Source organism: Lepisma saccharinum, chromosome 9, assembly GCF_977018435.1.
Source record: "Lepisma saccharinum chromosome 9, izLepSacc3.1, whole genome shotgun sequence".
Lineage (NCBI taxonomy): Eukaryota > Metazoa > Arthropoda > Insecta > Zygentoma > Lepismatidae > Lepisma > Lepisma saccharinum.
This window is the reverse complement of record NC_139237.1, coordinates 84,951,515-84,979,226: the sequence shown is the minus strand read 5'-3', so window position 1 is coordinate 84,979,226 and position 27,712 is coordinate 84,951,515. Positions and strand designations below refer to the sequence as shown.

Here is a 27,712-nt window from a genome sequence, read left to right as displayed (position 1 = left end):
AAATAGGTTAAATGGGACAGAATCTACATTTTGAAGTGTGATACCGAGCCACATGTGCTCAACGTTAACCCTAGATCATCATGGAATCAACATTCTATCACGTGGAATCGCTTATGTGTTGTGTTGAATATTGAAATTTACTGAGAATAGTTTCGGCCAAACCGGATTTTGGAATAAATGTGTTGTAAGTGTAGGTAATAATACGTTTTGTACACTGCTGACACAATGGATGTTCATAACACGTAGATGGCATTTCGGTCCGGGCAATAGTGACCTTTCTTACAACATCCCAGCGACCGATGTGACTAGTTCGTGACGTAGCAATGGTTCTTGCTAAATACATTACATAAGGAGGGGAAATTACGGGAAATCTCAGCGTAAATTCTTCCGAGCTGTATATCTTGTCCCCTGGAGGTCAGACAAGGAGTCCATGATGGCGGTCATTGTTTTATGATCACGTTTCGCTTACGTCTCGGCCGTGCGAACTGTACACGAAACGAGTAATTATGTAACAGCGAGTACCCGAGTGGTTCTACTTCGGGACCGCGGAAGGAAAGCCGGCCGATTAGTGCGATGGGCACATGTTGTAGATTTGCAACCTGCTCCAAGTGGCTTTCTCGAAGACGTAAAAGTTGTGCGTGGACTCAATAATAAAACATCAGAGATGGAGGAAAAGCTGTAGTGCAAGACTTTGTGCTCTGTGAATGCTTAGGGATTCCTGCATCTTTATATTCCTTGGTTGATTGGAATTAACATTCTGGGTGCGTTCGTCCTTGGGCTATTTGCCCCGTCATGTTGTACGGGACAAACGCCACATACCTTTAGAAGTTTCCTCACAATTCACAGGATTACACTGTACAAAAAACGGAACCTAACCCGTTTTAATTTGAATATGTTACGCATCAAATGGTAAAAAAAAGGTAAAGTGTTCCCCTGTGCTTAGAACCACGCCATGAAGACGTATAGGGGGTGTGGGGGGTAACGCCCCACACTTTCTTGATCCGGTCGTGAGTGAGGGTGTTGTGATCAACACCACGCCCTTGACCGCCTTTACCCCCCAGGGTTTCCCCCCGGGTACCCATGTTATTCGACGCTGGGTGGACGCCGGGGCCGCTTCCAACGTTAGAAAAGTTCCCGGATTTGAACCGGCCGGGGATCGAACCCGGGACCTTTAGCATGGTAGTCAGACGCGTTACCGACTGAGCCACCGCGGCTATCAAATGGTAGATAGTTATTATAAATTACAGTGCTATGCGTCTCCTTGGCCTTCTGTACATGTTCACCGAAATCCAAAAAGCAATTATTAATTAGCATATTTTTAAAATCCTATATTTTCCCTATTCTTGAATACTGCTCTCGCATGTGGACCATTTTTTCTAAAGCCACTTGTTGCAAACCAGCGTAACGTATCCCCGTTCCGTATCAATTTATTCGAAAAATCTTGCAACGCTCCGTTTCAAAATGTGAGAAAAGATGCGCAACGGATCCGATCGCTCATTTGGCGGTTTTCCCCCCGTCACATCAAAGGAAGGATACGATACGCGGGGGAGGGGCAGTGTGGACGGGCATGCGCGCGTTCCGTTGCCTCGTTGCGTCATCCTTCAGTGTATAGTGAGCTCTGTGAATGACAGTACGTCCCATTGTCAATATTTCCTTTATTATCCTCTATTATCTATTGCATATATTGATATAAAGTAAAGTTTTTGTATAATCCGCTGGTCTGCTGGAACAGCATGTCTGCCATTAAGCTGCTTCCATTATACCGTTCACGGTTCGCGTACATGTTTGTCATCCACCAATCTGGTGATTTGCGTTTTTTTTATTTTTCGATAAAACATAATTAATGAAAATATATGCGGCTGCTGCCACTTGCTGCGGTGTACTCATCGTCGTTTGAGACCAGACTGTTAACCGTATCGCACTCCTGTATCAATCATGCCACAGGGTGGATGATACGGAACGCAGTGATGATACGCGACAAATCGGGGTCCGTATCGTATCAATGATTGATACGGGACGGGGATACGATACGCTGGTTTGCAACAAGTGGATACCGGGCTTAAAACGAATCTTTCCAGTATTGATTCTGTCCTCAGCTTTTCCCTCGCCAGTGCTCGCCATAGAACATTTTCTCTCAGACACCTCCATCAAACAGATATCATGTATAATTTCAATATCCAGTAACCACACACTCGTCTAGCGGACATGCAGTTTTTGCATACAATCATCAATGGAAAAATTAAAACCGAATTCGTAATCAATAAATTTCATCTACGGGTACCAAATCACCCAACCCGGAACGTAAAACTCTTTCACAATTCCACTTCAAGGCTCTACCGTCTATACGGATATCTTTTCTATAGGCTTCCCCATTTATACAATAACCTGCCTGCAAACATGTACATTTTCTTGTCGGAACGCAGTTCTTGACAATCTTTAAGCATGTACATGGAACTAAATGTTTTCTGTGCTATCTGGTATTGTCTTGTGTTGTTGTTTTTTGTTGCTACAGTTTCAGTATAAAATGGTCTTTCAGTACCGTATCTGAAAGTTTAAGTAAATAAATACATAGATCTTGAAGAACTGAATTATAAAATTACATAGGTTAACTGTGCAATGGTCGTTAATACCTCAAAAATGGTCGTTTTTTTTCTTTTTGGATGGCAGCGTGTGTTGTGGATGTAAGACCGTCATTTCTCCAGTCAAGTTTTTAATTGTATCTTGAAGGCAATATAGGACACATCTCACGAACTGAAACAACGTGTTTTGATTGCTTTTAGTGTTGCCCACGAGACGAGACTTTGGCCTTTCTCGTCTCGTGGAAATGCTGTCTCGTCTCGAAAATATTCGTTTGTCTCATGACACATGGTCAATCTCGTCTCGTCTCGAATTTTTAAAAGCCTGTCCCGTCTCGTCCCGTGGGCAACACTAATTGCTTTCACAGAGTTGGTTGCGTAGAAAACTTGTAGTTTTAAGCATTACATGCTGTTTTGTTTGTTACCTGTAGAATGTTTTTCCTAAACGGCATTATAATTAGTAGAAAATGATGAATCCGAAGACAGTGCATATCACGAAACTAATAGTAATCTCAGTCAAAAAAAGAAAAAAAACACGTGTATATATCAATGTATAGTCACTTTTCACTGGTTCCTTTCAATACCTTCCCTTGTAGCGCAATACGCGGAATAATTCCATGTATTAATCGACTCGTTTTCTGTGTTGAAGCACATGCAATTTATGAAATAGCTGGTCCTACGTGAATACACTGATTGCCGGCTCGGTGAACCAGCGTTTTAACTGGTCTATTTTCCATCTCTTCATCGAAATTCCCGGGTTCGACACTCGGTCTGGGTCATAGGTGTTACTTCTGAGCGTCTCGTCAATTTTGTCTAATCATCGCTCATCCTCATCGTGGCGATTAGCCAAATGTGGCAGAGAAAAGCGACATAGAAAGAACGGAGCAAAGTAAAGTGCTCCTCTGTGCTTTGCACCATGCCATGCAGGGATATGGTGGTGTGGAGTTAGGGCTCCACACTTTCTTGATCACGGTCGAAGGTGGGGATTATGTGAGCACTACGCCCCTGGCCGACTTTACCCCCCCCCCCGGAGTTTCCTCCTGGTACCCACTATACGACACTGGGTGGGCGCCGGAGCCGCTTGAACAGGTTGAAAGAGTCCCGGTTTCACCCCCGCCGGGATCGAACCCAAGTCTCTCGTATGGTAGTCAGACACCTTAACGACTTTTTTCTTATAAGGAATACCCTATTTGGTTGTATCCCCCGTCATTCACACATTTCTCTAACTTCCACATATGCCAATTTGTATTGTAATCTCGTTTTTTTACAAACTCAAACATCCATTCCCAGCCGGGATTCAAATCCGGGACCCCTGGCTTCGTAGCGAGCTGTGCTACCTCGGCCTGACATAATAGAAAGAAGAATACAACCAGTAATTACTACCAACTAATTGGAAGTAACCAATCAGGACAATGTCCCTTAATAGATAAAAGGGTTTGTCCTCATTCACTAACTCATCAAAGTATAGCCCAAACCCTTGGACCTAGAAACCTAAATGTTTATGGGTGCCTTCAGCCACGTAAGCACCCACTAAGAATCGATTTTCACAGACACAACCTTAGGGAGGGGGGGGGGGCATGAAAATACTTATGCAAACAAAAATCCTAAACTGACGGCGCTGAGTGTATTATACATAAGCTGACGAAGCCTTGGGTGGGTCACTAGTAAAGTTATAATAGAAAATTGGTTTGTAAGAGAAGGGATGCTACAGATTTTAAATCATTGACGTCGTTCATCCAAAGGGAAGACATTGAAGCAATGTCTAGGTCGACACAGGCTCAAGCCCTTGCGGAAGAACTACTGAGATGTCTTAGTAATGGTCGGAAGGCGTTAAGCTGAAAACAGTGGTTGCCCTTGAATCGCAATAGCTTAGTGATTGATATGAGCTAGTTATTAAATGCCAAGCATAATTATAGTGTGCCTCAGCGATGCAATACTGGTAACATTAAGTTACCTCGGACAGAGAGAAGAAGATAGAAAGAGTATGAAAGAGAGAGAGAATGAGAGAGAGAGAGAGAGAGAGAGAAAGGGGAGTTCTTTCCACTCTCTCTCTCTCTCTCTTTCATACTCTTTCTATCTTCTCTGTCACTCTCTTTCTTTCAGCCCCCCCGGAGAGAGAGAGAGAGAGAGAGGTAGATAGAGAGAGAGAGAGGTAGATAGAGAGAGAGAGGTAGATAGATAGATAGAGAGAGAGAGAGAGAGAGGAAGAGAGAGGTAGATAGATAGATAGATAGAGAGAGAGAGAGGGAGAGAGAAGTAGATAGATAGATAGATTTCTCTTATCTCCCTCACTCTCCTCTTCTCCTTTCGTTGCGGGGCGCCCCCATATCTCTCTCTCTCTCTCTCTCTCTCTCTCTCTCTCTCTCTCTATCTATCTATCTATCTACCTCTCTCTCTCCCTCTCTCTCTCTCTATCTATCTATCTACCTCTCTCTCCCTCTCTCTCTCTATCTTTCTATCTATCTACCTCTCTCTCTCTATCTACCTCTCTGTCTCTCTCTATCTATCTACCTCTCTCTCTCTCTCTCTCTCTCTAAAAAAGGGAGAACAAGAGAGAGAGGGAGATCCCTTTCTCTCCTACCTCCCTGTAAGCATTTTAATGTTTTACTATTTTATTTTATTTATTTAAAAGTGTTTTTAAACTGCCGAGAACAGCTTTTCAGCCTTAATACAGCTGTATTACATGTTACATGGTTACATATTACAAGGTATCCAAAACCACAGTATTGGACAAGAGAGCATTTCAAAATATTTAACAAACATAACCTAAAACTACAAGAATTTTAAAAATGCATTAAAGAATATACAATTGTTACATTTCAACTATAAATCTATAAAAGATTTCTTAAATAATTATTCTTATACAAGGGTTGGATAAAAAGTAATGGCAACACTGGTATAATTGCTACTTGACTGTATTGGCAGAGGAGCACGTGTTATATTCCTTCAATGTAATCGCCCCCTCATCTCTACGACCTTCTGCCACACGTATGGAAGGCGTCGTACACCGTCAGCGCGTCCATCTCTGTCGATGTCCCGCAGTGACCGCCGTATAGCACGTATGATGGCTTCGCGCGTGTCGTAGTGCTTCCCGCCCAGTGGTTCCTTCATTTTGACAAAACGGTCGTAATCATACGGTCTCATACCGGTGAATACGGCGGATGTTCCAGTACCTCCCACTACCAGTTATGCAGGAGCGCCGTCACATTGTTCGCAGTGTGACACCTTGCATTGTCAAGCAGGATGATGGGACACCGTGCCGTCGCTTCCTTCTTAATGCGAGACGAAGGTGGTGTTGCAAGAAGGTGCAGTAGTAGGCTGCGTTGACCGTCTGCCTAAGAGACGTTGTTCTTCTTGCCTAAACATATTGTTAGGGCGCTTGCACTCTCCGCGTCCTCTGCTTCAGAGCACTGCTGTTTTTGACTGAATAACATACAATCGCACCCCACTCACTATACTTCCTCGTCTGACATTCCTTTATCAACCACGAAACGGTTGTGGCGCTGTGACTCGCCCCTTTCACGGGACAGCAGTGTTGCAATTACTTTTTATCCAACCCTTGTATATGAAGTTGAAATTGTTTTAACAACATTATCAATATCTATTTCACGGTATTCGAATTATAACTGGGCCTCCCCGATGCCGCAGTGGTAGCGTCGTCGCCTTGTAATGAAGAGGTCCCGGGTTCGATACCCGGTGGAGGCACATAGTGGTTCGGATTCCACTTTGAACTATAGGTCCAGTCCCGAGTAGCCTTACTGTGCATAAAGTGGACTTAAAACACTAAATCAACCAAATCAACCAATCGAATTATAACTATTTATGAGATATAGAACATACTTTTTTTTGTAGTTCTTATCCACTTTTTCACCAAGGTATATAATCGCCAATCCCAAACTCATTAAATGCTGCACATCACCCATATTGGTAGCAAATTTTAGATTAACGTGGCATCGATGATGAGGGCATGAGGCGTCTAATTATAATACTTCGACATTAACTCTGCCTTCCACCACTGATTAATTTATATAATTTCCTATACGGAATAAACTGATAATGTTCAGTACTGATTTGTTTGATTTGGTGTTTTAAGTCCAATTTGTGCACAGTAAGGCTAATCGGGAGTGGACCTACAGTTTAATGTGGGATCCGAACCACTATGTGCCTCCACCGGGTTCGAACCTGTTTAGTATTGAAGAACACCTCAATGGTGAGGGTTTATAATGCAGATAATCCGGTGTAAATAGCTGTTGCGGTTTTCATGTTCTAAGCGATCAAGGTTTGGCTTGCGCTACTTTTGAAACTCATAAAAAATCATTTAGGATCAATTTTCGTGCAGGTAGGACAATCAGGACTGAACCTGCATGGGACCAGAACCATGGAAATGATCTCCCACCAGGGTGAACCCTGTATTGTCTTTAACTGTAACTCTCTAGCCTTCTTCAACCCGATGGTTTATGGCTGCAGCAACACAGGCCTTCCATCTGTCCCTATCTTGAGCTTATCTATATACTCTTCCATCCCTACCGATTTCCTTTAGGTCCATCTCAACGTTATCCCTCCATCTTCGTCTTGGCCTTCCTACAAGTCTCTTACCATCAGGTTTCCCAACAAGAATCCTGTAAACTCCTCTTTCCTCTCCCATTCGTGCCACATGGCCTGTGCTAACTGTAACACGTGTGAAAAGTACAAAGAGTATCTATGCATTCTTAATACAGTTTGGATGTCACGTATTTTTTTTTTTATAGAGCTAGGCATGTCCACCTTGAGAATAAGAGTTTCCGCTTAACAGTGCGGAAAAGAACTGGTTTGATTCCGCTTGTCCATTCTGCCTATCCAATTTTTAGCTTTGTCTTTTTTACCCGACGTTTTCCACTTCCCAAGGCTAAGGAGGATGAATCGATGAAGCAGACAATGGATTGAACAAGGAAACATCCTCACCTAGGATTCGAACCTAGGATAGCCAGGGTGAAGCGGTGGCAATAAACAGCGGAACGTCGAGTTAAACAGCAAATCGCGCCTTCAATTTAAGAGAAATCCTGACCTTTCTTGTTTGTCTGATTATCCCACAAAAACACACTTCATGCATTTAAAGAAAAAAACTGGTTGGCCTCGACATACCTAAATTCAATGTTTAGAGTAAGACAAGTATAGTTAATTTGCTTGTTGTATGTCAAAGAACGTTGGAAAATAAGTGGAAGACGCCGGGATAAATGACCTTGGGGTTGTGAAAATGTATTTTGACCACGTATTCATTCTCTTGCTTTTTCAGTCGCCTGAACAAGTAATTGTCCGTAGATTTGATCTTACGTGTGAATAATGATCCTTTACATTACCTCGGTAGAAATTTAGAAATCCCTGTGGGAGTTAAGTAATCGTTATGAATTAATGAATGTGTTAAAATTGTTGGATGCTGTACATATGGCCATTTTTCACCCTTCAAAGTACACGGGGGAAAATCTCATTTTCTAAAACCCTTACCTTAGATTTTTAAAAAAAGTGGTGTAAAATGTCCCTTGAGAAAGGTTGAAGGCTGTAAAGGGACCTGCACAGGACATGAACGTCACATTACAAAGGTAAGGACTCTGATAGATTAGAAATGGCCCGCTCTTGTCACACATTACTTAAAATACTGTCGTCGTCTAACATGGATGATAAATTGTTGGGATGGCTAAACTCTCTGAGGATATTAAAATCGGCACGTCCTTCTCGGATGTGTCTAACATTGAAAACTACGTTGATGTTGTGGCCAGCTTTGGTGGAAAATGCAAGGTTTGAACCGAAATGTCCAACCTCGAGGAGAAGACTGTCTTTTAGCTCACTTGCGTGTGTTTTCCTCGTATGGTTTGTGAATAAACCATGGAACTTGAACCGTGGCTAAATTGTTTTCAATTTTTGGTGGACTACCACGGACGAAACGTGGTTTGGAAATTGGTTTAGTGGTTAGCGCATCTCAGTACAGATAAAATTCTTCTCCCCCCGCCCCCTGACATGCAGGTTCTTGGACGGATCTGAACACACGACCAACGAGCCAAACCTAGTGTCTTTGAACTCTCTCCAAGAGTCAGTTGAGTTCTGTTTTGTTACAGGTAAAATCGATTTCTCATTATGTATCAATTCTACGCCCCATATGAAATCTGTACTATTTATGATTTGATTTATTTTACTTAGCTTTTTGTGCAACTTTAGGCTAATTTGCGAAGATGGGGAAGAGTGGTGACATGATGAAATTGATGAATGGATACTCAGAAACATCCATGCCCAGGCCAGGATTCGAACCCGGGACCTCTAGCGTCGTAGCGCCATGTGCTAAACACTCCGCCACAGGGGCCGGCTGTACTATTTATGCCCTAGAGTGATTGCTAGATCTGGGTGGTTATCATTGTTGTCCTTTGAAAGATTTCTACCTTCCAAGCAACCATCTAGTAGTGGAACATGATCATATGTTACCTAGTACTTGATATAATTTTTTTTGTAACCGATTTTTCGTCACTTTTACTGAAATTAGGGGATTCAATTTTGAAGACGTAAACATAGTAAAAAAACATAAGGCCGCGTAAAAACTAGAGATAATTCTACATACCTACTCGTGTTTCATATTTGTAAACTTACTTGAAGAGTTGGCATATCTATTGCTGTGATATGCAGCTTATAAAGTACTGTCTTGCCACAAGTTGTTTTAAAAAATGTTTATATAATGGGGACGTTCAGCCTGTGGTTGCTCAACCACTTATTCACAGACTGGACTGGACCCACAGCTTAAAGTGAGATGAGGACTATTGTGAAATGTGCCTTCAACGGGGATTGAATCTGGAACTCCTTGATTAAAAGTGCTGTTGCCTTGAGATTTCCGAGGGAGCTAAGTGTGTGGAAAGTTGTACTTTTGGTTGTGGAAGGATTGGTAAACTAGCCTATTTTCTTTAGCTGCCGGGGTTCTCAAGACACCCAAGCTGACCTTTATGGCAGAATGGTTATCACGGCTCGCTCTGACGCCAGAGGTCCCTCTTTCGAATCCTGGCCTTGGAATGTTTTTTTCTTCATCAGTATCATTATATCATCACTCATCTTCATCTTCGCGATAAGCCAAAAGTGGCAGAAAAGTAAAGTAAAATAAGCCAAACCATTCAAGACGCCCAAATTACAACCTATCTTCCACGTAGTGTTCACTACACTGCAGTATACTGAATACACAGGAGGCTCTGGCGTCTGAGATCACAGTCAGTGTAATAGTTGTGTGTTTATGTCAAACGTGTCAGAAATGCGAAGTAGAAATGAAACAAAAAAGAATCAAAATCAAATCAATTCTAGCTACCCAGTATAAGGCTTTTCAAAATCAAATCAAGCGAGCTTGTTATGCCATGAAGCAAATTGGGGCGAAATGGGTGAAGTAACTTGTCTCAAATACTTACGTTCAAGAAATATCAAAGTTGCCTTTCCCACTGTCGAATGCTCACGAACTGAGATGATGCACTGTTAACATTGGCTACTGTTGACAGGGCGTTGAACACTATAGCTTGCAACACTAATTATCCCAATGCGTTTGTTTAATACGGTTTGGACACTCATGAAGAAAGCTTCTAGCAAGTCGAGGAGACTGTCTTCGGACAACAACGTCGAGAGCGAAATCTGTTTTTTGGTCCACACTTCAAGTGCTGCACGGATAATGTCATGTGGTCTACTAAACTTCCAAGTGGCCACAATGGAGCTAAATCTACTTTCCTTTTTCTCTCAGAAAGTCACGTAATAGTTGTATAATCGTTCTAGGTTATCTGGCATTATGTAAAAGATTCCTTTGGGTGGGAGGGGGAGATGCCCTGTCTGATTTTCCATGCACTGTTTATGCAACGTGCTCATCGGGACTCGCCGAGCTGCATTGGGTAACCCACTGGTTGATGAGTGGGTGAGCAAGACCGTAAGGAAATTTTGGAGTATGTGGCATTTGGGATGGCTGAGGTAGTGAATCGAAAGTGTGGCCTCGTGATCCATGTGTCGTAACCTAGTTTGGGGTAGCTGACCTTATGGCACATTAGTGATGCAATGGTGTTCTCCACTGTGTGCACGTTGCTTAGCGTCCTCGTTGAGTGTTCTCTTGTGTTCTCCTGGAGAAAGTCAAGTCCTTGGAGATAAGCGTGTGCCCATGTGGTCGACACACTGAGAGAAACAAAGAAAGTTGCAAAAAAATAACTCTTTGCTCATTGATTTATACGACATCTTTTGGTCATTAAATGCCTTTCTTAATGTGGCTAGGTTTCACTTGACACCTGCATAAATTACTTTGTTTCCTATGAATATTTTACAGGCAAAGTATCCCTTCTAAGGTAAAAGGCACCGCTGTGCGTGTGTACACACACACACATGCCGTGAATGCATATGGGCTGATATGGAGATATAGAGCTCCACATATTCGTGATGAGTTGGGATGATGTGGGCCTTGGAACCACGCAGCTAGCTCGATTCTCTCTTAATATACCTCTCTTCCGTTCAGCCTTCTTAAGGTTGCCGACGGCCCGGGAAAATTCCACCCAGACTGGAATGACGTCACTCTATAAGACAAGAAAAGCTTCGTGTTATGCCATGTCAAGTGGACCAATGATTTCGAACCGATCATTTCCAATTTTAATGAACCGGTCTCTGTGGCTGAGAAGTTATCACAACCCGCTGCGACACCAGGGTTTCCGGTTCGAATCCCAGCTTGGGGGTGGGCGTTCTTTGCGGGTGTCTCTTTCTCATTTTCATCATCCTCATTTTCGCGATCGTCCAAAAATGGCAGAAAAGCGAAGTAAAATAAATCAATTCGTGAAGAAGACCGTCGGATCAACTGTTCCAACCGGATCGTCTCCAATTGTAATGAACTATAGCATATACAGCTGCCTAAGTCAACAAAACTGACTCCCGTTTCAAGGTTTTCAGTCTCTAAATCAACATTTTTTTAGATTTAATTTGATTTAGTATAGTATACGCCGACTTTCAAACACATTTTGGTTAATCCCAACGATGGTGATGAGATGGATTAAGGAAGAATGACAAACGCACATGGACGACAGCCCCTCTCCAGAGGATTATACTGGCTATAGGCCCAGAAGCCCAAGCCTCATTATCTTGCCAACATTGATTGAATGGTTTATTTTACTTTTCTTTTCTGCCGCTGTTGGTAAATCCCGAAAAGAAGTGGGTGACTGATAACGAAACTAAATTGATAGGTAGTTATAAATAACATCCATTCCGTGGTCGCAATTTGAACCCGGGCCCTTGGCGTTATTGCGAGCCGTGTTAATTACTCTGCTACGGAGCTTTATTCTGCACAAAAGCCACCGAGTGGTGCGAAAAAATGTTTTAAAATTTCTATAGCGCCTAGTGTTTGAAAGATGTTATCCGTTAAAGAGACTTCTCACCAAAAATAAAATGAATTTTGAGGCAAACTCTTGGTTTCGTATTGACCCGAACGTTTTACACCAAAGACGTATAGGCAACGCGCACAACCCCATTAAAAGTAGCACTTGTAACTCATTTTACTGGTTAATTTGGGGTTAGATCTTCGAAAATAACACTATTTTTATATATATTTTTTAAAGTCCCAAATTATATGGAGCTCTTCCTACATTTCGCACTGAAAACAGGAGAAATACCGTCAAACGGGGTACAGATTTTGGCATATTCTAATGTGGTTTGCAAAATCCGTGCCGAGTGACAATACGAAAATTATACGCTAGGAACACTTTGTCCTTTATAAATGTACTGAAGGGATTCCAGAGAAATTCCAAAATATTAGGTGGGGCAAGTACGTCAGCATTTTCGTGACGAAGTTACCCCAGAAAATGGGATAACTTCGTCATCTCTGCTTACGTTCCTAGCAGGTCAAATTTACCTCCATGAAGAGGTAAGATCGTCACGCAAAATGGTATGAATTGCAAAATATATCCTCTTTTCAAAGTAGTGACGTTTGTGTGTCTTTTATTCTTATTTTATTTTTTTTATTGGTTTTTAAACATTGAAATGTTACACCGTGTTTGAAAACAAGTTCAGCACATGTATCATAAGGAAACCAATAGCAAGGTGTTTCGGTGTGACTTCACACTCACTCCCTTTGTTCCACCAGCATGTGACTCCTACCGACACCTATCGGTCTCATGACGAAGCTACCCTCAAAAGACTGGGCAGATAGGTAAAACATGGTGGCCACTCACTGGGAATTCCTTGAATTCCGGGAATTATGCGTGAATTATTGGATCCGAGAATTGTGCGTGAATTTTTCTCCGCAGACGTGAAAAATTGCAACTTTTATTAATCAAAATACCATTGAATTAATACATATTTATAAATGCCCTGGGGTAGGTTTCTCACAGATTAGCGTCTATTTTTATCTCGTAGGAAGGTAAAGAAAGTTTAATATAGAAAGAGTTCTCTCAATCCATTTATTTTGTTAGTGTCCTTTGCAGAACAGTCTATCTGACAGACGGAAGATTTTTACAAGATAACTTATGTTGAAGTTGATTAGTTAAAATTTGAGTTAGATATTCTTATACAATTAACAGTTTTTCGTAGATTAGCCTATCCCGTAACATTCGTGACTTGTGTGTATTTCGAGTCTGAGTATGTGAAATGGCAAATGTAAACTCCGCACCTTAATTTAAATATTTATATATATATATATATATATATATATATATATATATATATATATATATACCGTTTAATTGTATTGAATTAGAATTTTTGGATTCATTGGAATCACACAGACCCTTTATATTGTTAATATATTTGCCGTTGTATGTGTGAGGGTGGTGAGAGGCGATATTATGTAAAGTTGACATGGAGAAAACATCTGCTTTTAGCTTTGATTTGGAAAGTTCGCCTTGAAAAACCGGGACTTATACTTGAATTTTATGATGGTCCTAGAGTGGCCACCCTGTAAAAGCAATGCTAGTGGGCTCTGGTCTCGCAAGTCAGAAAACAGCGGCGATGGGACGACCAAGCGTCGTATGGTAGCCTTTCGCTCTCAAAGGGATATAGTAGTGTGTTTGATGCTACGGACAGCGCAACTTTTAAGTGTAGAAAAGGCGAGGCTATTTGATTGAACAATCAGATTTGCTTACACTTAAAACAAAGCCAAGAGAGGCCTATACCCCAATTTTTCAGGTGTGATATGCTCTGATTTTTAAGAAATTCTGAATTTCTAGTGTAGAAAAGGCGAGGGCTCAACAGATAGATTTACTTATATTTAAAACAATGCCAAGAGGGGCTTAAATCCTAATTTTTCAGGTGTGGAGGTTCGGGTTTAAGTCCTCATAAAATGTGAAGCCTTCCTTGATGGCAAAATGTTAATATTGTTGTCTTGTAAACAAAAGGCTCAGGGTTCGAGTCCTGATAAAATATTTAAGATTGAAATACATGTTGCAAAATAATATCTCTACAAGTGAGATTTTGAGAATAATTACTGCTCGTTGATAGCCCCCCGATCTGAAAACCTCCTTTCTCCTCTGCTCAGACAGATTCGGCCATGTGTGTAAAAGCTATATCTGTATGATTGTTGTTTATAAACTTGTCAAAAATATGGCTTTTTTGTATGAAAACATGCAATCCTGAATACAATTCTGGTTTTGTCTTGTTCTGTTAATATAAACACAAGTGAGACTTACAGAATATTTATTGTACAGTTCAAAATCCAATTTTGAATTGTATTTAGTTGATATAGAGATGAGGTTTTAAACCTGGTGAAGTGTGTTGCACATCAGCAAAACTATCACCAAAACCTAGTTACTGCTGTTGTTTGGGTATAAAAGCACCAGCTCAGCCATTAACTGCTGAACCCAACTGATATTTTTATTAAGTATAAAGTTTTGAATTGAAGCCCAGAAAATCTTATATAATAAACAACAAGAAAAAATGCCAAAACAAAAATATTGCAATCAGTGTAATAAAAATATATCTAGTTCTCATTGGGCTAGGCATTGCCGTATTTGTAACTCTAAGAAATGCAGAAAAGCTACTAAATTGTGCCCAAGATGCCATAAAATATTAAGCAAGGCATATTACAAATGGCATAAGTGTAATTCTTATGTACAGTCATCAGCATTGCCCCCGCAACCATCTACATCTGGTCTGAAAAGAAAGCACGAAGCACCTGTTACTGCTGGACCAGCAAAGCAGCCACGCTATGCACCCCTCCATAGCAGTTTTAATGCCCAACTTAGGGATCACCGGTTTGTATCAGAGCCAAGATGTGGCATTCAGAATTTTTTGAACAGTATAAATTCTGATCTCCAGGCAATTCTAAATGCACAAAATGGCTCTTATAAGCTATCCCTCAAATTGTTTGTACAATATAAGAAACCAAATGGCACAAAATTTACACAGCCCCACATAACAGAAACTGTACCTGTATATTCAAATGCAAATTCGGACAGAATAATAAGCAGTTTGATGGATCAATTGAATATTAAACACTCTGAATTTGCAGCAAAAGAGTCAGGATGGAGCCTTTGCGGTTCATCACACAAGTTATATGTTCATATTTCTGAATTCAGCTCATTGCAAGGATCTACATATTTGCCATTACCTGACAATATCAAAAACAAAAGAGCCGTGGTTAATATAAAAAATACCGACCAGAAATGCTTTTTGTGGTGTATATTAGCTGCTTTGTATCCAGTTTCAAGGGATCCTCAGAGAATAAGTTATTACAAACAACATGAACATCTTTTTGACGATGCAATGGAGGGTTTAGAATATCCAATGTCTGTTCAGAATATTGACAAATTTGAAAAAAGAGCCAGGCACATTAATGGCAAACAATTATCTATTAATGTATTTATTTGTTCCACTGGCATTTGCCCGATAGCACCTCTCAGAATCAGTACATTTGATGATGAATCTGCTATTCCGATTGATCTGCTCTTAATTGAAGGGGATGGCACACACCATTACACTCTGATACATAATCTTCAAGCTTTAGTGAGAACACAACTAGACAAATCCAATACAATATTCAAGTTGTGCAGAAGATGTTTAACTGTATTTGATGGTCAAAAAATGGTAAATGGGGTTCGTGAAAAAAATGCAGAAATTGCAAAAAATAAGTTAATTGAGCATCTGAAATACTGTGGCAATCATAAACCTGTTCATATGGTGATGCCCAATCCAAGTGAAAATTGCAGATTCAAAAAGTTTGAAGCCTTGTTGGAACACCCAGCATTTATTGCCTATGATTTTGAATCGAACCTCAAATCTCTTGCATTCTGCAATCCAGATCCTGAAGAATCTTCAAGTACACCATACCAATTACATGAACCTTCCACCTTTTGTTATACAGTTATGCGGGATGGTGTAGCTAGTGAGCCATACTTATACATGGGACCAAATGCCGTCAAAATATTTGCACAAAGAATAGAAAATGAGTGCCGTGACATAGCATCTAACATCTTATTAAAATCAAAGCCTATGTTGCCTTTAACAGAGGAACAGATTGAAGATTTCAACAATGCAGAAAAATGTCCAGTATGTAATTGTGAATTTTCAGATACAAATATTAAGGTTCATCACCATTCTCATACAGATGGTAAATTTTTAATGGCCCTGTGTAAAAGCTGTAATATTCAGATCAAGAGACCAAGATTTATCCCCATATTTTGCCATGGAGCATCCAATTATGATTTCCATCATTTGATCAGGTACGAGGGTTTTGACAAGCAGAATTTAAATATTTTAGCTGAAAATGATGAAAAATATATATCTATTACCAAAATAATTAAAGTTGATGGTGTTCCTATTCAATTAAGATTTCTTGATTCTCACAGATTTTTACCTGCTAGCCTGGCTACACTGGCCAGTCAATTACCTGATGATGACTTAAAAATTACACGTGCCTCGTTTCCAAATCAAGACCTGGAATTAATTAAGCGAAAGGGTGTATATCCATATGACTATGTTACAGATTTTTCTAAATTTGATGAGTGTTCCCTGCCACCACAAGAAGAGTTTTACAGCAGAATCAGAGGATCTGGAATCAGTGATGATGATTATCACCATGCCCAGTTGGTGTGGAACGATTTAAAATGCAAGACATTTCGTGATTATCACAAGGCATATTCGAAACTTGATGTGACCCTCGTAGCTGATATAATACAGGCATTCAGAAAATCTTCTATGCGAAATTATGGACTGGACCCAGTGTATTTTTACAGTGCCCCGGGCCTAGCATGGGCTGCAACGTTTTTGAACACTAAAATGCAATTGGATCTGATCCACGATCAAGATACGTATCTGTTTATGGAGAAATGTATAAGAGGAGGGATGGTGCAATGTTCCCAGAGATATGCCAGAGCAAATAACAAGCATATGCCTGATTATGATCCAGCACGGCCATCAAATTATATACTGTATGTAGATGCAAACAGCCTCTATGGTCATGCCATGATGCAAAAACTGCCATATGCAGGGCTTGAATGGGTTGAAGATTTCAATATTAGGGATCTTCAGGACTTTGATGACAGTGACTGTGGCCTCTTCTTAGAGGTTGATCTGACAATTCCTGATGATTTGCACAACAAATTTTCTGATCTGCCCCCAATTCCCGAGGTTAAGTGCTCACCTGGCTCTAAACAGAAGAAGCTCATGATGACTCTGGAGCCAAAACAGGATTATGTCATATATTACAAAAACCTCCAGTTCCTGATGAAACATGGTGTTCAAGTGATCAAAGTTGGCAAAGTCTTAAGGTTCAGGCACACAAGATGGTTGAAGTCATACATTGATACAAACACGGAGCTTCGAACATCTGCAAAGAGCGAATTTGATAAGAGCTTGTTTAAATTGATGGTGAATTCAGTGTATGGCAAAACAATTGAAAATGTCAGAAAACATACCGATGTTAAAATAATTACTGACCCCAGCATGAGCAAAAAATTGGTTGCAAAGCCTAATTTCAATTACAGAAGAATTTATGATGAGCACATGGCACTCTTCAACATGAAGAAAACAAAGATTAAGTTTGATAAACCTATTTATGTAGGGGCTGTGATATTGGAATTGTCCAAATTACATATGTTAACATTGTATTATGATGTGCTGAAACCTTTTTATGGTGATAATATAAAACTGATGTACATGGATACGGATAGTTTTATTCTTGATATTCAAACAGAAGATGTTTATCAAGATATGTTACAGCCTGAATTGTTTCAATACTTTGATACAAGTGAACATACAAAGATTCAACACCACCACAACAAAAAGGTGCCTGGCAAGTTAAAAGATGAGACACTTGGTGATGTTATTGTAGCATTTGCTGGGTTAAGTGCCAAGATGTATACTTTTAAAACACGTAGTGCTGTTGTCAAAAAAGCCAAGGGTATTGGCAGAGTGACTGTTGACAAAGAGCTTAAATTTGAAGATTATGAAAATTGCATCAAATCACAGAGTTCAATCAGAACATCAGAATGCAGAATTCAGAGTGAGGATCACTTATTGACCAGCAATATTGTAAGAAAAGTGGCTCTGGACCCACATGATGACAAGAGATGCATTTTGTCATGTGGCATACATACTTTACCATGGGGTCATTGTGATTTGAAAAATGGGAATCAATGCCCAAACACAGAGCATGATTTGAAATAAATAAACATGCCCATGAACTTATTTGGGTTCAAAAAACAGGCTATTATGGACCTGCCAACACCCCAACCCTCTCCTGATATGCTGTCTAAACTGAGTGGCTTGTTAATTATTCATCTGAACAGCATACTTACAGATGTTGATGATGAAACAGGTAAAACATTGTACATATTTAACAATAATTTAAATCATTACCAATTACCTGTAGGTGGTCAATTGCAATTTATTACAACTCCTGAGGGTGATGTCAAGATTTCAGTAGGGAGAAATATTTACAGAATTAAGCACTCAAACATGATTTCTGGCACTGTATATACTGTTTCTGCTGGTGACTGCTTATATATTGAGGTCCCTGGATCTTATGATAAGCTTATACCTTTTTTTATAGAATTAAGAATCAGATACTCAATAATAAATAACCATTAAAACAAAAATGCCTAATGATATATTTGGCCATACAAGGCATGAAGATCACAGTGATGAGATTCTGATGCTTGATGTCAGAGTCAAGAAATTAAGAAGTGATTTACAAGCTTTACAAACCACACTCAATGCCAGTCTTCAATTAGAAATTACAAATTTGCAATCACAATGCATGGACCCTCTTCTTAAAATTGATTCTGAACTCAAATTGCTGCTTCAGAAATATACTGATTTGGCAACATTAGATAATTTTCAAAGTTTAGAAGAGGCTGTAGCAGCTCTTCAAGCCAAATTTAAGACCCAGGCCACCAAGTCTGAGCAATTGAAACAGCAATTGGAAGAGCAGATAAATAATGTCCAGGCACAGCTCCAAACAATTGTCAAAAGCATAAAGTCACAAGAAGATTTTGATCTAGTGATTTCCACTCTAAAGGAACAGATTCAGTCACTCCAGATACCTAATCTGGACCCTCTGAACAATGCCATAGCCGAGGTTAAAGAAAAAATTGAGACACTTGAAAATTTTATGAACAACTTGCCATCTTCTGATGCTTTGAATGCAATAACTCGGAGTGTTGCAAATATCAAGCTGCAACTTGAAACATATGAAGATTTTGGAAAAATTCAAAGTTCCATAACCCATCTTGAAGGTACAATAGCAGCAGTGCAAAGTGATTTGGCAAATGTACTAGAATCCAGATTGCCTGGGATTGTAGATACACTTGTTAGTGTCCAGCACCAAATCACAAAGCTTGAAAACCTCAACACTGAATCTGAACTATCTCATTTTCATCATTTGATTGATGATATCCAAACAAAGCTTGAAATTTTACAACAATCCACACCCACTCAGGCAGATATAGCCCTGCTCCAAAATGCTATGCAAAATGTGGCTGATGCTTCTGAATTAAATAATGTGAAATTGGCACTTGAATCTTTGCAAAATACAGTATCAAATCTGCCTACATCACAGGAACTTAAAAATATTAAGAGGGCAGTGAATAGGATATTGAAATCAGAAGATATCAAGAATATCCAGACAGAGATCAAACAACTCACTCAGACAGTGGCCACTCTACCAACTAATCAACATATTAATGAACTGCATGCCCTGTTTGAGGATATCAGAAGACAGGTCCATGATCTTACTGCTCAAAATTCAAAATTGGCAGTTATTGAAAATTTGCAACAAATTGTAGCTAATATCAAGCAACAGCTAGGAACCATGGAATCCAATCAAGCAAATGCCCTGTCTGTTTTTGCCACCCAGCTACAAGAGATTGTGCAACAATACAAGAAACTTATTGTGGACATAAAGATCAAGCCAGGCCATGACGATGTTGTTAGGACCATCAATGAGCACCTTGAATCTGTAACAAGCAGATTGCTCACAGCAGAAAAGGAAATAACAGGCATAATCGAGAATCCAAAACATACAGTAATTCTTGAATTGTACAGCATCCCCAACAAAGAATATGATTCTCCATTTACACCAGGTGGCAAAATATATATGCTGTCCCCTGCACAATTTTATTACCAGTTTTTTGTTGGGGGCACATTGAGACCAATCAAGATCAAATATTGGCATCAGCCACAGGCACACCACTACCCCACCTTATCAATAACAAATGCTGATAACAAAGTAAAAATCACCAGTGTAGAATTAGAGGATTTTACAGATCCCAATACATTAGAAACAGCCTATACTGAAGATGATGGCACTTTGGAATTTAAAATACATATTGGAGACAAATTATATTTAGAAAATCCTGCAGTCTCAGCTGCTGAACACCCCATAGTTGCAATATTCTTGTTTACATATTATGTCTAGACAAATTATTGTTGATGAATTACACAGACAGGCCCGACATAATTATAAGAGACTCCCAGTAGTCACAAAGGGCATAGATGATTTATGGCAGAGCGACTTGATTGAAATGGCAAGTGGGCAGTTGAAAAACTTAGACAAAATCAACAAGGGCTACAAGTATCTACTCACTGTCATAGACACATTTTCAAAATTTGCCTGGGCTGTGCCACTCAAATCCAAGACTGGAGCATGTGTTACAGAAGCCTTCAGGACAATCATTAATCAGAGTGGAAGATCCCCGCGCTATTTGCAAACAGATAATGGCAAAGAATTTTATAATTCTGTGTTCCAACAATTTATTAAAAGCCAGGCAATAAAACATTACTCGAGTTACAGTGATCTCAAAGCCTCAATTGTAGAGAGATTCAACAGAACCTTAAAAAATCTTATGTATAAACAATTTACACTTCAAGGTAATTATAAATGGATTAATATTCTTCCAGAACTTCTACATAAATATAACAACTCGGTCCATTCCACAATCAACATGAAACCCTCTGAAGTAACTCCATCTGATGAGCAAAAATTGATCAGCACTGTTTATTATCCTAGATATCAGCCAACAACAAGAAAGGCCAAATACAGGGTGGGGGATCAAGTAAGAATAAGCAAATATAAGCACTTATTCAAGAGAGGCTTTACAAGAAACTGGAGTACAGAATTATTTACAGTGGTTCAAGTTAAACCCGGGACCCTTAACACTTATATAATAAAGGATCACCGAGGAGAAATTCTCAAAGGCAGGTTCTATGAACAAGAGCTCAGCAAAACTAAACAGCCTGACACATATCTCATAGAAAAAATCATCCGCAGAAAAGGCAACAAGTTACTTGTCAAATGGCTGGGTCATCCGGAAAACAGCTGGATCGATGCAGACAAAATAATAATATGAGCACCTGGGATGTTATAAAAAGGCTGCCAGAACCTGAACAGCAGAATAAGAGAAATGGCAACTTGCTGCCTGATAATATTAGGTGTCTTATTGTTGGACCATCTGCTTGTGGTAAAACTACACTAATGGTTGATAATTTTTTATTGGCACCCAACTGGTTAGACTGGAAAAACAGGCACTTGTATGTTTTCTCTAAGAGCTTGGAACAATTAAAATATCAGCAGCTGATGAAGCTATATGATGGATTGGATATTGCCACTTTTGAACCAGATGTTAAGCCACTTCATGACTGTCTCGATAATTCTGTTGTTGTGTTTGATGACATTATACTGGATAATCAAAACAAGGTTAGAAACTTTTTTACACAGGGCCGACACAAAAACATTGATTGCTTCTACCTGGCACAGACTTTTTCAAAAATACCGAAGCAGCTGATCCGAGACAACAGCAATTTTATATGTGTGTTTCATCAAGATCATACCAACCTCAAACACATACATGATGAATATGTAGGTGGGGACTTGAGCTACAATGACTTTTCCAAGTTTTGCAGTAGGTGCTGGAATCAAGACAGTTATGGGTTTGTCACAATTGATATGACAAGAACACCTAATACTGGAAAATACAGAAATAAAATCAACGATTTTCTAGACGTAGAGACGTATATAAATAACCATGAAAAGGCCAATTATTGATGATCTTAAGTTAAGAGATTATCTTGTAAAAAGATTTAAGGGATGGAAATCAGAGAACCGGGGAATTTATGAAAAACACAAACAAGCAGAACAGCCTGTAATTGATGCTATTAATAATTTAGGTAAGAATATCAAAACTGTTACAGAGCAAAATCAAGATTTGATCACGGAGCTTGTACCTGTAGCTGCAAGGAACATATTAGATTATCCATTCACCCCACTTTCCAGTATTCATACACCTAGTCCTGTTGCTCCTAGAAGAATTGAAGCTAGTCAGGATCCTATTGAATTGGGTCTTCTTGCTCAAAAATATTTAACCACACCTAAAGACAATAAAGATGAGGTGTTTGGCTTATATGCCGACACGGAGCTTGATGGGAGCATCATACATAGAATTGGAAATTTCAGAGTAACTTTTATGGGAGATGATATAATTGTATATTCAGAATCTCGACTTGGAGAAAAAGGTGCTTTTGTTAAGTACTCCGGAACACCTGGATTATGGGAACTGATGACTAGGAAGAGACCTGGCAGCTATACGGATCAAGATTATGAGGATTACAAAGAAATATTAATAAAATCAGATGCTCTATACCAGAACAATGATCCCACACAAAAAAGAGTCAAGTCTAGCAGTGGAGCAAAATACAATAATTTAATCAAGCCCATATGGTCACAGATCAAGACTGGCAGTGGAATCAAACAATACAACACCCTACCTAAAGAATTTGTGTGGGTTGATGATGTCAGGAAACTTGTAGATAGGTTATTGGTGATAGCTGGGGAGGAAAATGCTGGGAACCACAATTTTTACAATGAAAAGGTTGGAATTATGGACATGATAAGCACCAAATTGTCTAATTTTATAGTGAATGACACTAAGGGGATTGGATATCTTATAAAAATTATTAATACTCTACCACCTAAATTTTGGAATATTTCTGAGGGTCGGGGACTGGTTAATGACATTATAAACAAGCTGCCATTTGAACTTCACATTCCAGGCTATCAGTATTGTGGTCCCGGTACAAAATTGGATCATAGATTAAACAGAGGTGATCCTGGTGTAAATCCCCTCGATGCTGCTTGTAAAGACCATGACATAGCATACAACACACATACTGATCTTGACAAGAGACATGTTGCAGACAAGAAATTAGAAGAGGCTGCATTTGGCAGATTTGTAAGCAAAGATGCTTCTTTGAGTGAAAAAATAGCAGCATTGGGAACCACCATAGCTATGAACACCAAACAAAAATTGGGGTGGGGGCTGTGAATATGTATATAATAAACCTACAATGAAGGCCAAGGGTGTTATGTATCAAATACCTTATGCAGGTCTCAAATCTCTTAAAACTATTGACAGCCTTTTGACCAAAAAGCAGCGCAAGAAAAAAAGCTCTTGTCTTGCAAAGGGCCATGGTATGAAATTGTTGCTTAGCACCCCCCAATTAAAAAAATTACAGCAATCAAGAAAAAAATCACATGTGGGGGGATTCATATTTACCATCCCTGCCATCTTAGCTGCTCTCGGGGCCGTTGGGAGCTTGGCCGGGGGATCAGCCGCCATAGCAAAAACAGTAATAGATGCCAAGAAAAATAGAGCAGAATTAGATGAGCAGAGGCGCCATAACCTTGCCATGGAGAAACAAGGCAAAGGTGTTAAGAATAAGTTTAAAAAAAACAAGAGCCTCTTACAAACCAAGATATTGAAGCTTTAATCAAGCCTCTGGGCATCAAACATTTTAGAGGTGTGTACATGTCTGATTCTTTGCCAGAACAACCACTCAACAAAGAGTGTGGCATTGTTAATTTGGATGAGTACAAAAACCAGGGCACTCACTGGATTTGTTATCTTAAATATTTAAAAGATGAGGCATTTGTGTTTGATTCATTTGGAGGTGTTCCACCTGAAAATTTAGTACAATATCTAAAATCAACTAATCTTTATTACAATAATGCCCGTATTCAAAACTTCAAAGATGTTAATTGTGGACATTTGTGTTTATCTGTTCTCAGATATATGTCTCAAATAAATAAACCATCAATTGAAAATTTTCAAAAGGCCTTGTGGTATCTGAAACATCATGGGGGTATTCCATCTCACCAGCCAAAATTCAATATTGAAACTCAAATTACATGATGACATTGTATATCCCAAAACAATAGCTCTGAGGGCATTTTATGGCATGTACCTGATCCCTAATATTACACGCCACAACAACACAATTGCAGTAGGGGATCAAAAAATTGTCATCACTCCAGGGCAATATAATCTGTCCACTCTAAATGCTCAATTACCCAGAGGTGTAGTGTTAAGTCAAAATTCTGTCACTCACAGAGTAGAGATTGTATCTGCTACAGAAACAGTGGATCTGGATACTATAGGAGAGCTGCTAGGCTTTGAGAACAACACAAAACTTGAAGCAGGCATCAAACACACTGCTATGAATATACCTAAATTCTTAGCCATAGAGACTCTGAATATTCACTGTAATGTGGCTGAGGGTATGATCACCAAATCAAATGGCATAGGCTCTCACAAACAAACTGGCATCATTGCAACATTCAAACCTAATTCTGAATTCATGGAGCCCATCATCTACAATCCATCACCAACATTATATTTTCCTGTGTGCCACAACAGAATAGATAACATAGAATTGATGGTCACTAATGAAAAAGAAGAATTAGTTGATTTTGCTGGAGCCACAACAACTGCTATCATAGAGATTAACATTTAAATAAAAATACATACAATGGAAAATATTGAGAGTTATGAGCTACAATCATTCCCCCCAAACAGGAGGACATTTGCAAATTTAAATCAACCCAACACAGAGATAGAGGTGGATCTTGATGTAGGGGACGGCTTTATACACCCCCACAGAGCAGATCTATACATCAAATTTGATGTTGTAAAGCTCGATGGAACAGATTATGCGGCAAATACAAATATAAGACTTGTAGACAATTTTGTGCCGCATCTATTCTCTGAAATTGAGATCAGAAAACATGGCGTTGTTATAAACAGAGTGGATTATCCCGGCATTACCTCCACGGCTTTGGCCACACTAAAATTATCCAAAACCGAGGCTTCTTACTACCAAATAGGTGGATTTGAAGCTGGTGAGAAAATATTATCCAAGAGCCACACAGTGCTGTTCCCCATGCGCCTGCTGCCAGGATTCTTCTCGGATTACAAAGATATTATGTGGAAGGGTGGTTTAAGAATTACATTTAGAAGAGCTGCAAACGATAATAATGCTTTGATGAGGTACAGCACATTAAACCCTACAGGGGAAGCTCTGCCTAATACCTTACCCGATGCAGGCAAATGCATTATTCAGACTATGGAGCTAAGAATCCCTGTTGTTGAATATGAAGCCAGTTATGCTCTTAAATACAAAGCAGATATCCTAAAAAATCCACAGATTCCTCTGCAATTTTACACATATCAATCTGTACAGAAGCCCGCCTCTGGTTCTTATTATGAGTTTGATGCTACAAATTCATTCTCCAGTATTCAATTCGACATGCCTGATTTTGTGGTAGTACTGTTTCAGACTGGAAGACACAACAATCAGGAAAAAAATTCAAGTAAATTTGATAACTGCAACGTCAAGAACATATATCTTAAAAATGGCAGAAATGAGGTCTTTCCTAGAGAAAATTACAATTTAGACATGTCCAAGGATGATTTCCTCAAATTATATGAAGCTTTTTCGGCTTTCAAACGCGTCACTACAGGCAATACAGACATGTATTACACACCAGATGAGTTCAAAGTACATAGACCCATGTTTGTCATTAACACTTCAAAAAGAAAACAAGTTGTAGTGAATGATAGAACAAATATTAAAATTATCTGTGAATTCCACGAGGCATTACCTGATGATACCATTTGTAGTGTTATTCTCATAGGAGAAAAATCATATGTTTATGATGTAAGAAATGAGAGAGTCACGGAGCAGTTCTAGAAGATATTTGTTCTATTATCCTGTTGTACAACACACAAACCTCAACTGTTTATCAGCTAACAGTTAATATCTTACGTGTGGGCAGTTGTATATATACAGAACTCGAACCCAAAGCCCCTGATTACAATGCCACAATATTAGCACGTCTCCAAATGGAATATGCCCACATTTTACTAGGTTCTGAGACCCTTATACAGACAAAATTGGATTTTGAACTGTGATATTATTTTCTAAGTCCTTGTCTAGGTTTATATTATCAGAACAGAATTGCTTTCAACATAGGGGGGGTACAGTTCATTGCCACTGTGTGAAAATATGTATCTTTATCTCAATAATCTTTGTTACACTTTTACACGTTGCAGACATGTTACACGCACAGAAAGATTAATGGCCCCTTCAGTGTCGCACAGAAAAATCATTATTATTCCCTTCTAGCGTGTAGATTTTATCTCTTGCGTGCCGGCAAGGCATGGAGGCAATTAATTATGCTTACCCACTTTTCTTCTATTGTATTGAGCAAGTGGTTATAAAACATGAGGAAATAAGAAAATTGAGAAATTCAGTTTTTGTACAATAAATTATTGTAAAACATTTTTTTTACCAGGTTTTCAGATCGGGGGGCTATCAACGAGCAGTAATTATTCTCAAAATCTCACTTGTAGAGATATTATTTTGCAACATGTATTTCAATCTTAAATATTTTATCAGGACTCGAACCCTGAGCCTTTTGTTTACAAGACAACAATATTAACATTTTGCCATCAAGAGAGGCTTCACATTTTATGAGGACTTAAACCCGAACCTCCACACCTGAAAAATTAAGGATTTAAGCCCCTCTTGCCATTGTTTTAAATATAAGTAAATCTATCTGTTGAGCCCTCGCCTTTTCTACACTAGAAATTCAGAATTTCTTAAAAATCAGAGCATATCACACCTGAAAAATTGGGGTATAGGCCTCTCTTGGCTTTGTTTTAAGTGTAAGCAAATCTGATTGTTCAATCAAATAGCCTCGCCTTTTCTACACTTAAAAGTTGCGCTGTCCGTAGCATCAAACACACTACTGGATATCGTACCTCGTAGGAAATTACTCCGAAATGAACTATTACATAAAAGTAGACATTACCATAAGAAAAGTTACTGTGCATTACAATGGACTTAACCCTGACGTGCGGGTTATGCAACCGTACCTAAGAGTGTTGCAAAATAAGTTAACTGATTTTGAGAGAAGAAAAAAAATCTTGTATTAACCTTGTGCAAATGCCGGAACACCTGGAACGCAAATGAAAACAGGCACCCCTCTGAGCTTGATAAAAATATCAACACATTTTCAACCAGTTTCGTATCTCTCAGAACAACGCAAGCAAAACTAGGAAGCTGGGATGATTACGTAATGTTGCCTGCAGCAAGCCGAAGACACAGAGGTGCCATGAAAGTTAATTATTCGAATTAAGAAACAGACGAAAGATAAGAGCTTATAATTTTTATGTGGCTTTTAATATCCAAAAGGTTTGATGATCTGAGAAAGATGAATGATAAGAAGATTTTTTGTAAAATGTTTCATCAACCTTGTGGCTTTAGTACCTTCGTAAACATTTAAGAAGAATGCAGCTTACAATGACTGAGAATTGTCGAGGTACAGAGAGAAAGGAACGAAGTGATTTTTTCAT

General features: G+C 39.3%; 1 pseudogene across 2 annotated transcripts in view; it reads right to left on the bottom strand.

Moving 5' to 3' along the window:
• LOC145992214 (glucose dehydrogenase [FAD, quinone] pseudogene) overlaps positions 1–27,416 on the bottom strand; it is a 34,567-nt pseudogene extending 7,151 nt beyond the window's left edge. The window contains exon 1 of one of the 2 annotated variants that reach the window (XR_014442153.1): positions 27,294–27,416. The product of XR_014442153.1 is annotated as a glucose dehydrogenase [FAD, quinone] pseudogene, transcript variant X2 (transcript). Of the gene's footprint in view, positions 1–9,985; positions 10,502–27,293 lie in introns of those variants that run through there. The other variant, XR_014442152.1, reaches the window with a different exon arrangement.
• Positions 27,417–27,712: the final 296 nt, after the last annotated feature.